Here is a 12,574-nt window from a genome sequence, read left to right as displayed (position 1 = left end):
ATCTTCTCTCAACTTTCTCTTCTCCAAGGAGAACAGCCCCAGCTTCATCAATCTATCCACATAACTAGTTTCTCATCCTCGAAACCATTCTTGTAAATCTTTTCTGTACCCTTTCTAAAACCTTCACATCGCTCTCATTGAGGCTGAACTCGTACCATAGAACCATAGAAAATTACAGCTCAGAAACAGGTCTTTTGGCCCTTCTTGTCTGTGCCGAACCATTTTTTGCCTAGTCCCACTGACCTGCACTTGGACCATATCCCTCCACACCCCTCTCATCTATGAACCCGTCCAAGTTTTTCTTAAATGTTAAAAGTGACCCCGCATTTACCACTTTATCCGGCAGCTCATTCCACACTCCCACCACTCGCTGCGTGAAGAAGCCCCCCCTAATATTCCCTTTAAACTTTTCTCCTTTCACCCTTAACCCATGCCCTCTGGTTTTTTTCTCCCCTAGCCTCAGCAGAAAAAGCCTGCTTGCATTCACTCAATCTATACCCATCAAAATCTTATACACCTCTATCAAATCTCCCCTCAATCTTCTACGCTCCAGGGAATAAAGTCCCAACCTATTCAATCTCTCTCTGTAACTCAGCTTCTCAAGTCCCGGCAACATCCTTGTGAACCTTCTCTGCGCTCTTTCAACCTTATTTACATCCTTCCTGTAACTAGGTGACCAAAACTGTACACAATACTCCAAATTCGGCCTCACCAATGCCTTATATAACCTTGATGTGGAGATGCCGGCGTTGGACTGGGGTGAACACAGTAAGAAGTCTCACAACACCAGGTTAAAGTCCAACAGGTTTATTTGGTAGCAAATTTGCTGGTATATAAAATTTTAAAAGGGATTGAAGTGAATGTAGACCAAATGTTTCCTCTTGTGGGGCAATCTCGAACAAGAGGTCACAGGTATAGGTTGAGAGGCGGTAGATTGTGATGAGATGGGGAGGAACTGCTCCTCACAGAGGGTGGTGAATTTGTGGAACTTGCTGCCCCATGGCACAATGGAGTCTGAATCGTTGAATGGTTTCAAGAAGGGGTTAGACATATTTCTAATTTTTAAAAAAACGATGAGGGGATATGGGGAACAGGTGGGGAGATGGATTGGAGCCCAGGGAGAGATTTTTAAAAACTGGACAGCTTGGACAAGTTGGGCCGAAAGGCCTGTTTCCATGCTGTAAACCTGTATGTTGCCTACTTCTGCTCCTAATTCCTATGTTCCTTTGTTCCCTATGTTCCCATTAAATTTCATCTGCCACATGTCTGCCCATTCAGCAGCCTGTCTGTATCCTCTTGAAGCCTATCACTACCCACATCACAGTTCAGTCTTGCATCACCTTCAAATTTTGAACTTGTGCTGTGTACACCCAGGTCTAGGTTATAAACATATATCATGAAAAGCAGTGATCCCTCCATATACCATCTCCCAGTCAGAAGGACGTCAAGTCTTTAGTAAATCATGTTTTTAATAGGATCAATTTAAATAATTACTCTATTAAATTCTAGCTATGCTAAAACTAATGTTTCCAAATACCACATTGTTCAAAATAAAATGCCTACTGGCTTTACTGACATTTGCGGATTAAAATTATTAACACATAGAAAAACCTTGTGGGAGTGGAGATAGCTGGACCTGTAAGGGACACCTCTACTGGGGCGGAGGGTAAATACAGTGCGAGGCTTGGGACTTTCACTCACCTTCCAGGAATGGAGACAGCCAGACCTGTGAGGGACATCAGTACTGGAGCAGAGGATAAATACAGCGCAAGGCTTAGGGCTTTCACTCACCTTCCGGGAGCGGAGGCAGCCAGACCTGTGAGGGACACCTCTACTGGGGCAGAGGATAAATACAGCGCAGACTTGGGACCTTCATTCACATTCCGGGAGTGGAGGCAGCTAGACCTGTGAGGGACACCTCCACTAGGGCAGAACATAAATACAGCGCAAGGCTTGGGGCTTTCACTCGCCTTCCCGGAGCAGAGACAGCAGGACCTGTGAGGGACACCTCTACTGGGGCAGTAGGCTGAGTTTGAAAAATAATCAGGAGTAATGTCACAGGAAAATGGTAATTGGCTGGGAAGTAACTGTTAATTTGAATTACGTATTCTAAGTTGCTTTCAGAATTTACAGATCAAGAAGCTAAAAACCATTGAAAATTTTAAAAACTAATTAAAAATGAATTAAATAAAATAGGGTGAGGCAATTTGTTATACCTGTATGATGTGGGGGCTGGTGGAGCCCACTGTGGTTCCTAGTGAATACATCTGTCCTAAGTGCTGGTTGCTTGAGGAACTGGCTCAGAGCTGATGAGCTGGAGTCTGAGCTCCAGACACTGCGACAGATCAGGGAGGGGGGGAGGAGGCATGCACACCCCTTAAATTAACAACCTTGAATTCGGCCAGTGGTCAGCAATAGGAGGTTGTGATTGTGAGTGAGGCAGGTAGAGGGATCCAGGAGGTAGAGTTGAAGGAGCCTCAGCCCTTGTCCTTGCCCAACAGGTTTGAGATTCTTGCTCATTGTGTGGACGAGAGCAGGGATTGAGCAAACTGACCACAGCGTCATTGTAGAAGAAGCCATTCAAATCGGGGGAGAGAAATATAGTTATAATCGGGGATAGTATAGTTAGGGGCATAAACACTGTTCCCTGTGACTAGGTTCGAGAGTCTCAAAAGTTGTGTTGCCGACCTGGTGCCGGGGTTCAGGATATCTCATTTCGGCTGCAGAGAAACTTGGAGTGGGAGGGTAAAAATCCAGTTGTGGTCCATGTAGGTATCAATGACATAGGTAGAACAAGGATAGAAGAACTGCTGAGGGACTATGAGCAGCTAGGGGCTAAATTAAAAAGTAGAACCAAAAAGGCAATAATCTCAGGATTACTATCTGAGCCACAAGCTAATTGGAAAAGGGTCAATAAGATAAATAAGGTAAATGCGTGGCTCAAAGGTTGATATGGGAAAAATGGGTTCGAATTCATGGGACACTGGCACCAGTACTGGGGAAGGAGGGAACTGTTCTGATGGGACGGTCTTCACCAGAATCATGCTGGGACCAGAGTCTTGGCAATTCATGTAACTAGGGCTGTAGATAGGGCTTTAAACTAAATAAAGGGGACGGTTTAGTTCCATGGAAAATTAGAAAAGCACAATTAAAAGAGAAGAGGAGTTTTTTTATTCATTCATTGCCCATCCCTAGTTGCCCTTGAGAAGGTGGTGATGAGCTGCCTTCTTGAATCGCTGCAGTCCATGTGCTGTGGGTTGACCCACAATGCAGTTAGAGAGGAAATTCCAGGATTTTGACCTAGCGACCGCAAAGGAACGGCAAAATATTTCTAAGTCAGGATGGTGAGTGGTTTGGCAGGAAACTTGCAGGTTGTGGTATTCCCGTGTATCTGCTGCCCTTGTCCTTCTAGATGAAAGTGGTCATGGCTTTGGAAGGTGTTCTCTAAGGATCCCTGGGGCGCTCCACTGGTGACCGACCACCATGCTGAAAAAGACCCATCTACAACCACTCTTTGCCTTCTCTGGGCAAGCCAGTTCTGAACCCACAAAGCAATGTCCCCTTGTATCCCATGCCCCTTCACTTTCTCAATAAGCCTTGCATGGGGCACCTTATCAAACGCCTTGCTGAAATCCATATAAACTACATCTACCGCTCTTTCCTCGTCTATGTGTCTAGTTACATCTTCAAAAAATTCAATTAGGCTCGTAAGGCATGATCTGCCTTGGACAAAGCTGTGCTGGCTATTTCTGATCATACTATTCCTCTCCAGATGTTCATAAATCCTGCCTCTCAGGATCTTCTTCATCAACTTACCAACCACTGAGGTTAGACTCACTGGTCTATAATTTCCTGGGCTATCTTTTCTCCCTCTCTTGAATAACGGAACCACATCCGCAATCCTCCAATCCTCCGGAACCTCTCCCATCTCCATTGATGACGCAAAGATCATCGCCAGAGGCTCAGCAATCTCTTCCCTCGCCTCCCACAGTAACCTGGGGTACATCCCATCCAGTCCCGGCAATTTATCTAACTTGATGCTTTTCAAAAGCTCCAACACATCCTCTTTCCTAATGTCCACATGCTCAATCTTCTCAGTCCACTGCAAGTCTGCACTGCAACTACCAAGGTCCCTTTCCACTGTGAATATTGAAGTAAAGTATTCATTTTGCACCTCTGCTATTTCTACCGGTTCTATACAGACTTTCCCACCATCACATTTGATAGGTCCTACTCCTTCACATCTTATCTTTTTGCTCTTAACAAACTTGTAGAATGCCTTGGGGTTTTCCTTTATCCTGTCTGCCAAGGCCTTCTCATGACCCCTTCTTGCTCTTCTAATTTCCCTCTTAAGTTCCTTCCTACTAGTCGTATACTCTTCTAGATTTCTAACATTACCTAGCTCCCTAAACCTTTTGTAGGCTTTTCTTTTCTTCTTGACTAAGTTCGTTACAGCTTTCGTGCACCATGGTTCCTGTAACCTACCATAACTCCCCTGTCTCATTGGAACGTTGCTGTGTAGAGTTCCAAACAAATTTTCCTTGAAAATTTGCCACATTTCTCCTGAGAAAACCTCCTTCCAATTTATGCCTCTAATTTCCTGCCTAACAGCCTCATAATTGCCCTTACTCCAAATAAACACTTTCCTAGCTTGATTGATCCTATCTCTCTCCAATTCTAATATAAAGGAGATAGAGTTATGATCACTATCCCCAAAATGCTCTCCCACTGAGAGATCTGACATCTGCCCAGGTTCATTCCCTAATACCAAATCAAGTACAGCCTCTCCTCTTCTAGACTTATCCACATACAGTGTCATGAAGCCCTCCTGAACACACCTAACAAACTCCTCCCCATCTAAACCCCTTACCCTAGGGATATTCCAATCGATATTTGGGAAATTAAAATCTCCCATCACAACCACTCTGTTATTATCACATCTCTCCAGGATCTGCTTCCCAATCTGCTCCTCCACATCCTTGCTACTATTGGGTGGCCTATAGAAAACACCCAGTAAAGTTATTGACCCCTTCCTATTGTGAACCTCCATCCACAGAGATTCCGTAGACAATCCCTCTGTGGCATCCATCTTTTCTACAGCCGTGACACTATCCCTGATCAACAGTGCCACTCCCCCACCTCTTTTGCCTCCTTCCCTGTCCCTCCTGAAAGATCTGAAACCCGGCACTTGAAGTATCCAGTCCTGTCCCTGAGATAACCAAGACTCTGTAATGGCCACCACATCACACTTCCAAGTAGTGATCCACGCTCTAAGCTCATACATTTTGTTCACAACACTCCTTGCGTTAAAATACACACATCTCAATCCTTCGGTCTGAGCGCTCCCCTTCTCCTTCACCTGCCTATCCTCCCTCTGACACTGTCTACAAGCCCCTTTTATTTTTAAGCTAACCTCCTCTCTCCCAGTCACCTCATTTTGATTCCCACCCCCCAACCCTTTTAGTTTAAACATTCCCCAGTAGCCTTAGCAAACCTTCCCGCCAGGATATTGGTCCCCCTGGGATTTAAGTGAAACCCGTCCTTTTTGTACAGGTCGCACCTGGCCCTAAAGAGATCCCAATGATCCAGGAACTTGAATCCCTGACCCCTGCTCCAATCCCTCAGCCACGCATTTATCCTCCACCTTATTCCGTTCCTTCCCTCACTGTCCCGTGGCAGAGGCAGCAATCCCGAGATTACTACCTTTGCGTTCCTTCTTCTTAACTCCCTACCTAACTTCCTATATTCTCCTTTCATAACCCCTTCCCCTTTCCTGCCTATGTCAGTGGTACCAGTATGCACCACGACCTCTGGCTCCTCTCCCTCCCACTTCAGGATTTCTTGGATACGGTCAGAAACATCCCTGATCCCGGCACCAGGGAGACAAACCACCATCCGCGTTTCTCGGCTTCCTCCACAAAAACGCCTGTCTGACCCCCTCACTGTAGAGTCCCCTATCACCACTGCCTTCCTCCTCCTTTCCTTACCCTTCTGGGCTACAAGTCCGGACTCCGCGCCGGAGGCACGACCACTGCTGCTTCCACCAGGTGGGCTGTCCACCCCAACAGTACTCAAACAAGAGTACTTATTTTTAAGGGGCACAACCACTGGGGTACTCTCTACCACCTGACTTTTCCCTTTCCTGACTGTGACCCACTTGCCTGCCTCTTGTGGCCCCGGTGTGACCACCTGCCTATAACTCCTATCTATCACCTCCTCCTTTTCCCTGACCAGACGAATGTCCTCGAGCTGCAGCTCCAGTTCCCTAACTCGGTCCCTTAGGAGCCGCAGTTCGATGCACCCAGTGCAGGTATGCACTTCTGGGAGGCTAGGAGACTCCACGACCTCCCACATCCGGCACTGAGAACAGCAAACTGGCTTCACATTCATAATGCTCCTATTCCTCAGATTCCACAGGGAAAGAACTAAGATTCAAAAGTTGAAAAACAGAAAACAAAAATAAAATTATTATTTTTTCCCTTTCTCTTCCCCCTTCTTTAAACCTACCCTCCCTCGCCCGTTTCCACCTAAGCCCGCTGAGCCAAAGCCTTTCAGCCCTCACTCTGCTCCCTTCTCACTCCGCTGCCCGCTAATACGCTGCCCGCTGGATAGTGCGGCCTGCTTTTTAAACCTCCCGTGTGCTTAAAAAAAAACAATCCCTTCCCAGGTCACCCCGCGCCCGGCCTACTTCCGCTTTTCCCTTAAACTAGGAAAAAAGAAACAAAGAAACTAGGAAAAAAGAAAAAAGAACAAAAACTGCAAATGTAATTTGGTGAATGAAGGATCAAAGGTTAGACAGCTGCAAGTTTAAAAGAGGAACTGTGAGTTACCTGTGGGTATGATTGTTCTGGGATGGGTGCAGAAGGAAGCTGGGGTTTAAGTGGGAATGAGGATGTATGGTAAGGGATACAAGGAAGTGCTCAGAGACAGCCTTGTCTGTGATTGAGATGATGCCAATAGAGAGGCAATGTAAGATGGTCAGTACGAGGGGGGTGGCTATGAGTATTAGAGTTTATATGGAAGGTGGGGTTAAGGGAGTACTGGACAATTAAGGGAGGTCTGGACAATAAATGCACACTGAAAATATGAATACAGCAAAAATAACCCAGGACTAATTTAAGTGAGCAAATATTTAACAATGAATTGGAATGTAGTTTCAAATTAGCTCAAGCAGTCTCAACCCATAATAAATTAATGGAGAAATGATGTATAAACAGAGCAACAAAAAAAAACATTTCCTTTGACAAGCAATGAAGACCAAGTGTTGTGTTCAGGGAACGAGTGGTTATAGTGTGGGGTATAATTCGATCAGTGCACACAGATGTAATTTAGTTCCTGTTTTAAAGTCATACATCCTGTACCTATTTTTGTACAATAATTTGATTTTCTATCATTACTAGCTGCTCACCAGAGTACATTGGTAACTTGATATGATACAGAAACCCACAGAGTAAAAGTCTAAACATTAAAATTAAGTTCATGTGATTTGTTCATTTTATAGAGGAAAATTAACTTAATAATTATTTAGTCCATTTGAAATATGTCACCACTGTGGTGTTATTACTGAGATTTTTTCCTTGTGGTATGTTGTTTTATTGCTGATGAAGATACTGAGGAAGAGTAGGTACAAAGGAAAAATATGTATTCACACTTTTTCCATAACATGCATAGAATAAAAGTTTTAGCCACCAGAGAATGAAATGTGATTGATCAAAAAAATAGTTTAGAAAATTTGTGCTCAGTTATTCATTTTATTTGGTAAATGGCTAATCACTTACTTTATGTTTAATGTGCATTTGTTTTGATGAGAGAAGTGTAACAGGTAAGGCAGATGAACTTAGCGCTTGGATTAATACTTGGAACTATGATATTGTTGCGATCACAGAGACTTGGTGAAGGGAAAGACAGGATTGGCAGCTTAACATTCCAGGATACAGATGTTTTGGGTGGGATAGAGGGGGAAGTAAAAGGGATGAGGGAGTTGCACTACTGGTTAAGGAGAATATCACAGTTGTACTGTGGGAGGACACCTCAGAGGGCTCATACAGCGAGGCAATATGGGTAGAGCTCAGGAATAGGAAGGGTGTAGTCACAATGTTGGGCGTTTAATATAGGCCGCTCAACAGCCAGCGGGAGATAGAGGAATAGATATGTAGGCAGATTTTGGCAAGGTGTAAAAGTAACAGGGTTGTTGTGGTGGGAGATTTTAACTTCCACTATATTGACTGGGATTCACTTAGTGCTAGGGGCTTGGATGGGTCAGAGTTTGTAAGGAGCATCTAGGAGGGCTTCTTGAAACAGTATGTAGATAGTCCAACTAGGGAAGGGGCCACACTGGACCTGGTATTGGGGAATGAGCCCGGCCAGGTGGTCGACATTTCAGTAAGGGAGCAGTTCGGGAACAGTGATCACAATTCAGTAAGCTTTAAGGTACTGATGAATAAAGAAAAGTGTAGTCCTCAAGTTAAGGTGCTTAACTGGGGGAAGGATAATTACAACAATATTAGACAGGAACTGAAGAATGTAGATTGGGAGCAGATGTTTGAGGGCAAATCAACATCTGGCACATGGGAGGCTTTCAAGTGTAAGTTGATATGGATTCAGGACCGGCACATTCCTGTAAGGATGAAGGATAAGTATGGCAATTTTTGGGAACCTTGGATAATGAGAGATATTGTGAGCCCAGTCAAAGAGAAAAAGGAAGCATTTTTCAAAACTAGGAGGCTGGGAACACACAAAGCAAGTGTGGAATACAAGGAAAGTAGAAAGAAACTTAAGCAAGGAGGAAGGAGGACTAAAAGGGGTCACGAAAAAGCATTGGCCAGCAGGATTAAGGAAAACCCCAAGGCTTTTTATACATATATAAGGAGCAAGAGGGTAGCCAGGGAGAGGGTTGGCCCACTCAAGGACAGGGGAGGGAATCTATGCATGGAGCCAGAGGAAATGGGCGAGGTATTAAATGAGTACTTTGCGTCAGTATTCACCAAAGAGAAGGACTTGGTGGATGATGAATCTGGGAAAGGGTGTGTAGATAGTTTGAGTCATGTTGAGATCAAAAAGGAGGAGGTATTGAGGTTCTTGAGAAACATTAAGGTAGACAAGTTCCCAGGGCCTGATGGGATATACCCCAAAATACTGAGAGAGGCAAGGGAGGACATTTCTGGGGCTTTGAGAGAAATCTTTGTATCTTCACTGGCTATAGGGGGGGTCCCGGAGTATTGGCGAATAGCCAGTGTTGTTCCTTTGTTTAAGAAGGGTAGCAAGAATAATCCAGGTTATTACAGGCTGGTGAGCCTTACGTCAGTGGTAGGGAAATTATTGGAGAAGTTTCTTCGAGACTTGGAAATAGGTGGACGTATTAGCAAGAGGCAACATGGTTATGTGAAGGGGAGGTCATGTCTCACTAACTTGATCGAGTCTTTTGAGGAAGTAACAAAAATGGTTGATGAGGGTGGGGCAGTGGATGGTGTCGACATGGACTTTAGTAAGGTCTTTGACAAGGTCCCTCATGGCAGACTGGTGCAGAAGGTGAAGTCGCATGGGATCAGAGGTGAGTTGTCAAGGTGGATACAGAACTGGTTCCATCATAGAAGGGGCTTAAGGCTCCGAAAGCTTGTGGCTTTTGCTACCAAATAAACCTGTTGGACTTTAACCTGGTGTTGTTAAACTTCTTACTCCGTCATAGAAGACAGAGGGTAGCAGTGGAAGGGTGTGTTTCTGAATGGAGGGCTGTGACAAGTGGCGTTCCTCAGGGATCAGTGCTGGGACCTTTGCTGTTTGTAATATATATAAATGATTTGGAGGAAAATGTAACTGGTTTGATTAGTGAGTTTGCGGACGACATAAAGGTTGGTGGATTTGTGGATAGCGATGAGGACCATCAGAGGATACAGCAGGATATAGATCGGTTGGAGACTTGAGCGGAGAGATGGCAGATGGAGTTTAATCCAGACAAATGTGAGGTAATGCATTTTGGAAGGTCTAATGCAAATAGAAAATATACAGTAAATGGCAGAACCCTTAAGAGTATTGATAAGCTGAGGGATCTGGGTGTACAGGTACAAAGATCACTGAAAGTGGCAACACAGATGGAGAAGGTAGTCGAGGGCATATGGGATGCTTGCCTTCATTGGCCGGGGCATTGAGTTTAAAAATTGGTAAGTCATGTTGCAGTTTTATAGAACCTTAGTTAGGCCGCACTTGGAATATAGTGTTCAATTCTGGTCACCACACTACCAGAAGGATATGGAGACTTTGGAGAGGGTACAGAAAAGATTTACCAGGATGTTGCCTGGTATGGAGGGCATTAGCTATGAGGAGAGGTTGGAAAAACTTGGTTTGTTCTCACTGGAACAACGGAAATCATAGAATCATAGAAACCCTACAGTGCAGAAGGAGGCCATTCGGCCCATCGAGTCTGCACCGACCACAATCCCACCCAGGCCCTACCCCCACATATTTACCCGCTAATCTACACATCCCAGGACTCTAAGGGGCAATTTTTAACCTGGCCAATCAACCTAACCCGCACATCTTTGGACTGTGGGAGGAAACCGGAGCACCCGGAGGAAACCCACGCAGACACGAGGAGAATGTGCAAACTCCACACAGACAGTGACCCGAGCCGGGAATCGAACCCAGGACCCTGGAGCTGTGAAGCAGCAGTGCTAACCACTGTGCTACCGTGCCGCCCAGGTAGTTGAGCGGCGACCTGATAGAAGTCTACAAGATTATGAGGGGCATAGACAGAGTGGATAATCAGAAGCTTTTTCCCAGGTGGAAGGGTCAATTACTAGGGGGCATAGGTTTAAGGTGCGAGGGGCAAGGTTTAAAGGAGATGTACGAGCCAAGTTTTTTTTAAACAGAGGGTGGTCGGTGCCTGGAACTTGCTGCCAGGGGAGGTAGTGGAAGCAGATACGATTGTGACTTTTAAGGGGCATCTGGACAAATACATGAATAGGATGGGAATAGAGGTAAGTCCCCGGGAGGATAGGGGGTTTTAGTTCATTCGGGCAGCATGGTTGGTGCAGGCTTGGAGGGCTGAAGGGCCTGTTCCTATACTGTAATTTTCTTTATTCTTTGTTCTTTGTCATCTCTCTCCGTGCTGCTCTTACGCATACATTCTCCTGAAGTTTACTTATAACCATCACTTAACTGCCAGATCATCCTTTCTTTTCTGTGTTTTTTTTTCCCCTTTGATACCATCATGTCTTTTTCCAAACCATTAATCCTATTTCATACTGATACCACAAATATTCTGAAGACCACAGATTTGTTTGATACACTCATGAGCTGTTACAGCACCATACATTGAACAGCTGGAAAGATTTATGTTGTCTTACAGAAAATGCTAAAGCGCTTGCTGCGCTGAACAATTGCAATTGAAAAAATAATTACGAATATACTTTCAAGTTTTAACAACTTGCGTTTCTTTCGCTCCTTCCACATTGCAAAATCCTCCAAGATATTTTAGAGATGACGAACACTGAATGGAAAATGACAGAGAAATTGGGCAAAATGACCAAAAATGAAGCCTCTGAAGATTCAGCCTTTTTGCTCTAATTCATACCTATCGAAAATAAAGACAGAAAATGCTGGAAGCAGACAGATAGTAAATTAGCATCTGTGGAGAAGACAGTTAACATTTTAGACACAGAACCTTCTTCAAAACTAAATATTAAGACAGATAGAGTGATACGATAGAAAAGGGGCACAGATATTTATACAAAAAAAGCAGGGAAACTATTTGAGAGAGGAAATGTTAGCGATGTGACTGAAGGGAGGTCTTGTGGATCATCCCTGCTTCTGGACTAGAATTCAAGTCCCATTTCAGGACTTGATTGCCATGGAAGATGCGTGGATAATGTGGCCAAATATCAGCCTATAAATCCTTCCAATGCATCTAGTGGCAGACGGCAAAGAGTGGGGAGTTTCCTGGTCAGCCATATTGCACAAGGCAACAGGAAATCACTGCAGTACTTTGCCAAGTATAATCATGGACCAATCCAATGGGAGTTCATGGGTTGCCAATTCCCTCTCAGGCTTTGGTACCTGAGGAGGAGGAGAGTGTGACTAATCATCTCAGCCAAATAATGGAAAGAGCTTTGAAGAAATAAAGACATCAAAGAAACAAAGGATATGTGAATAGTTATGTGGGTAGTCCGAGGTGATGTGAAAAAATAGGACTGATGAGAAATTTGACCATAGGGGCAGCATGGTGACCCAGTGGTTAGCACTGTTGCCTCACAGCGCCAGGAACCTGGGTTCAATCCCGTCTTGGGTCACAGCCTGTGTGGAGTTTGCATGTTCTCCCCATGTCTGCATGGGTTTCCTTCAGGTGCTCCGGTTTCCTCCCACAGTCCAAAGATGTGGAGGTTAGATGAATTGGCCATGCTAAATTCTCCCTCGGTGTACCCGGAGTGTGGCAACTAGGGGATTTTCATAGTAACTTCATTGCAGTGTTAATGTAAGCCTACTTGTGACTAATAAATAAACTTTAACTTTAAGATATAAAATTTAAAAGGTTACACGTTGAAGATATAGCTAATGTCTGAAGATACTGAATTTAATGTTC

The sequence above is a fragment of the Mustelus asterias genome, chromosome 2, assembly GCF_964213995.1.
Source record: "Mustelus asterias chromosome 2, sMusAst1.hap1.1, whole genome shotgun sequence".
Classification (NCBI taxonomy): domain Eukaryota; kingdom Metazoa; phylum Chordata; class Chondrichthyes; order Carcharhiniformes; family Triakidae; genus Mustelus; species Mustelus asterias.
This window is presented reverse-complemented; position numbering follows the sequence as displayed.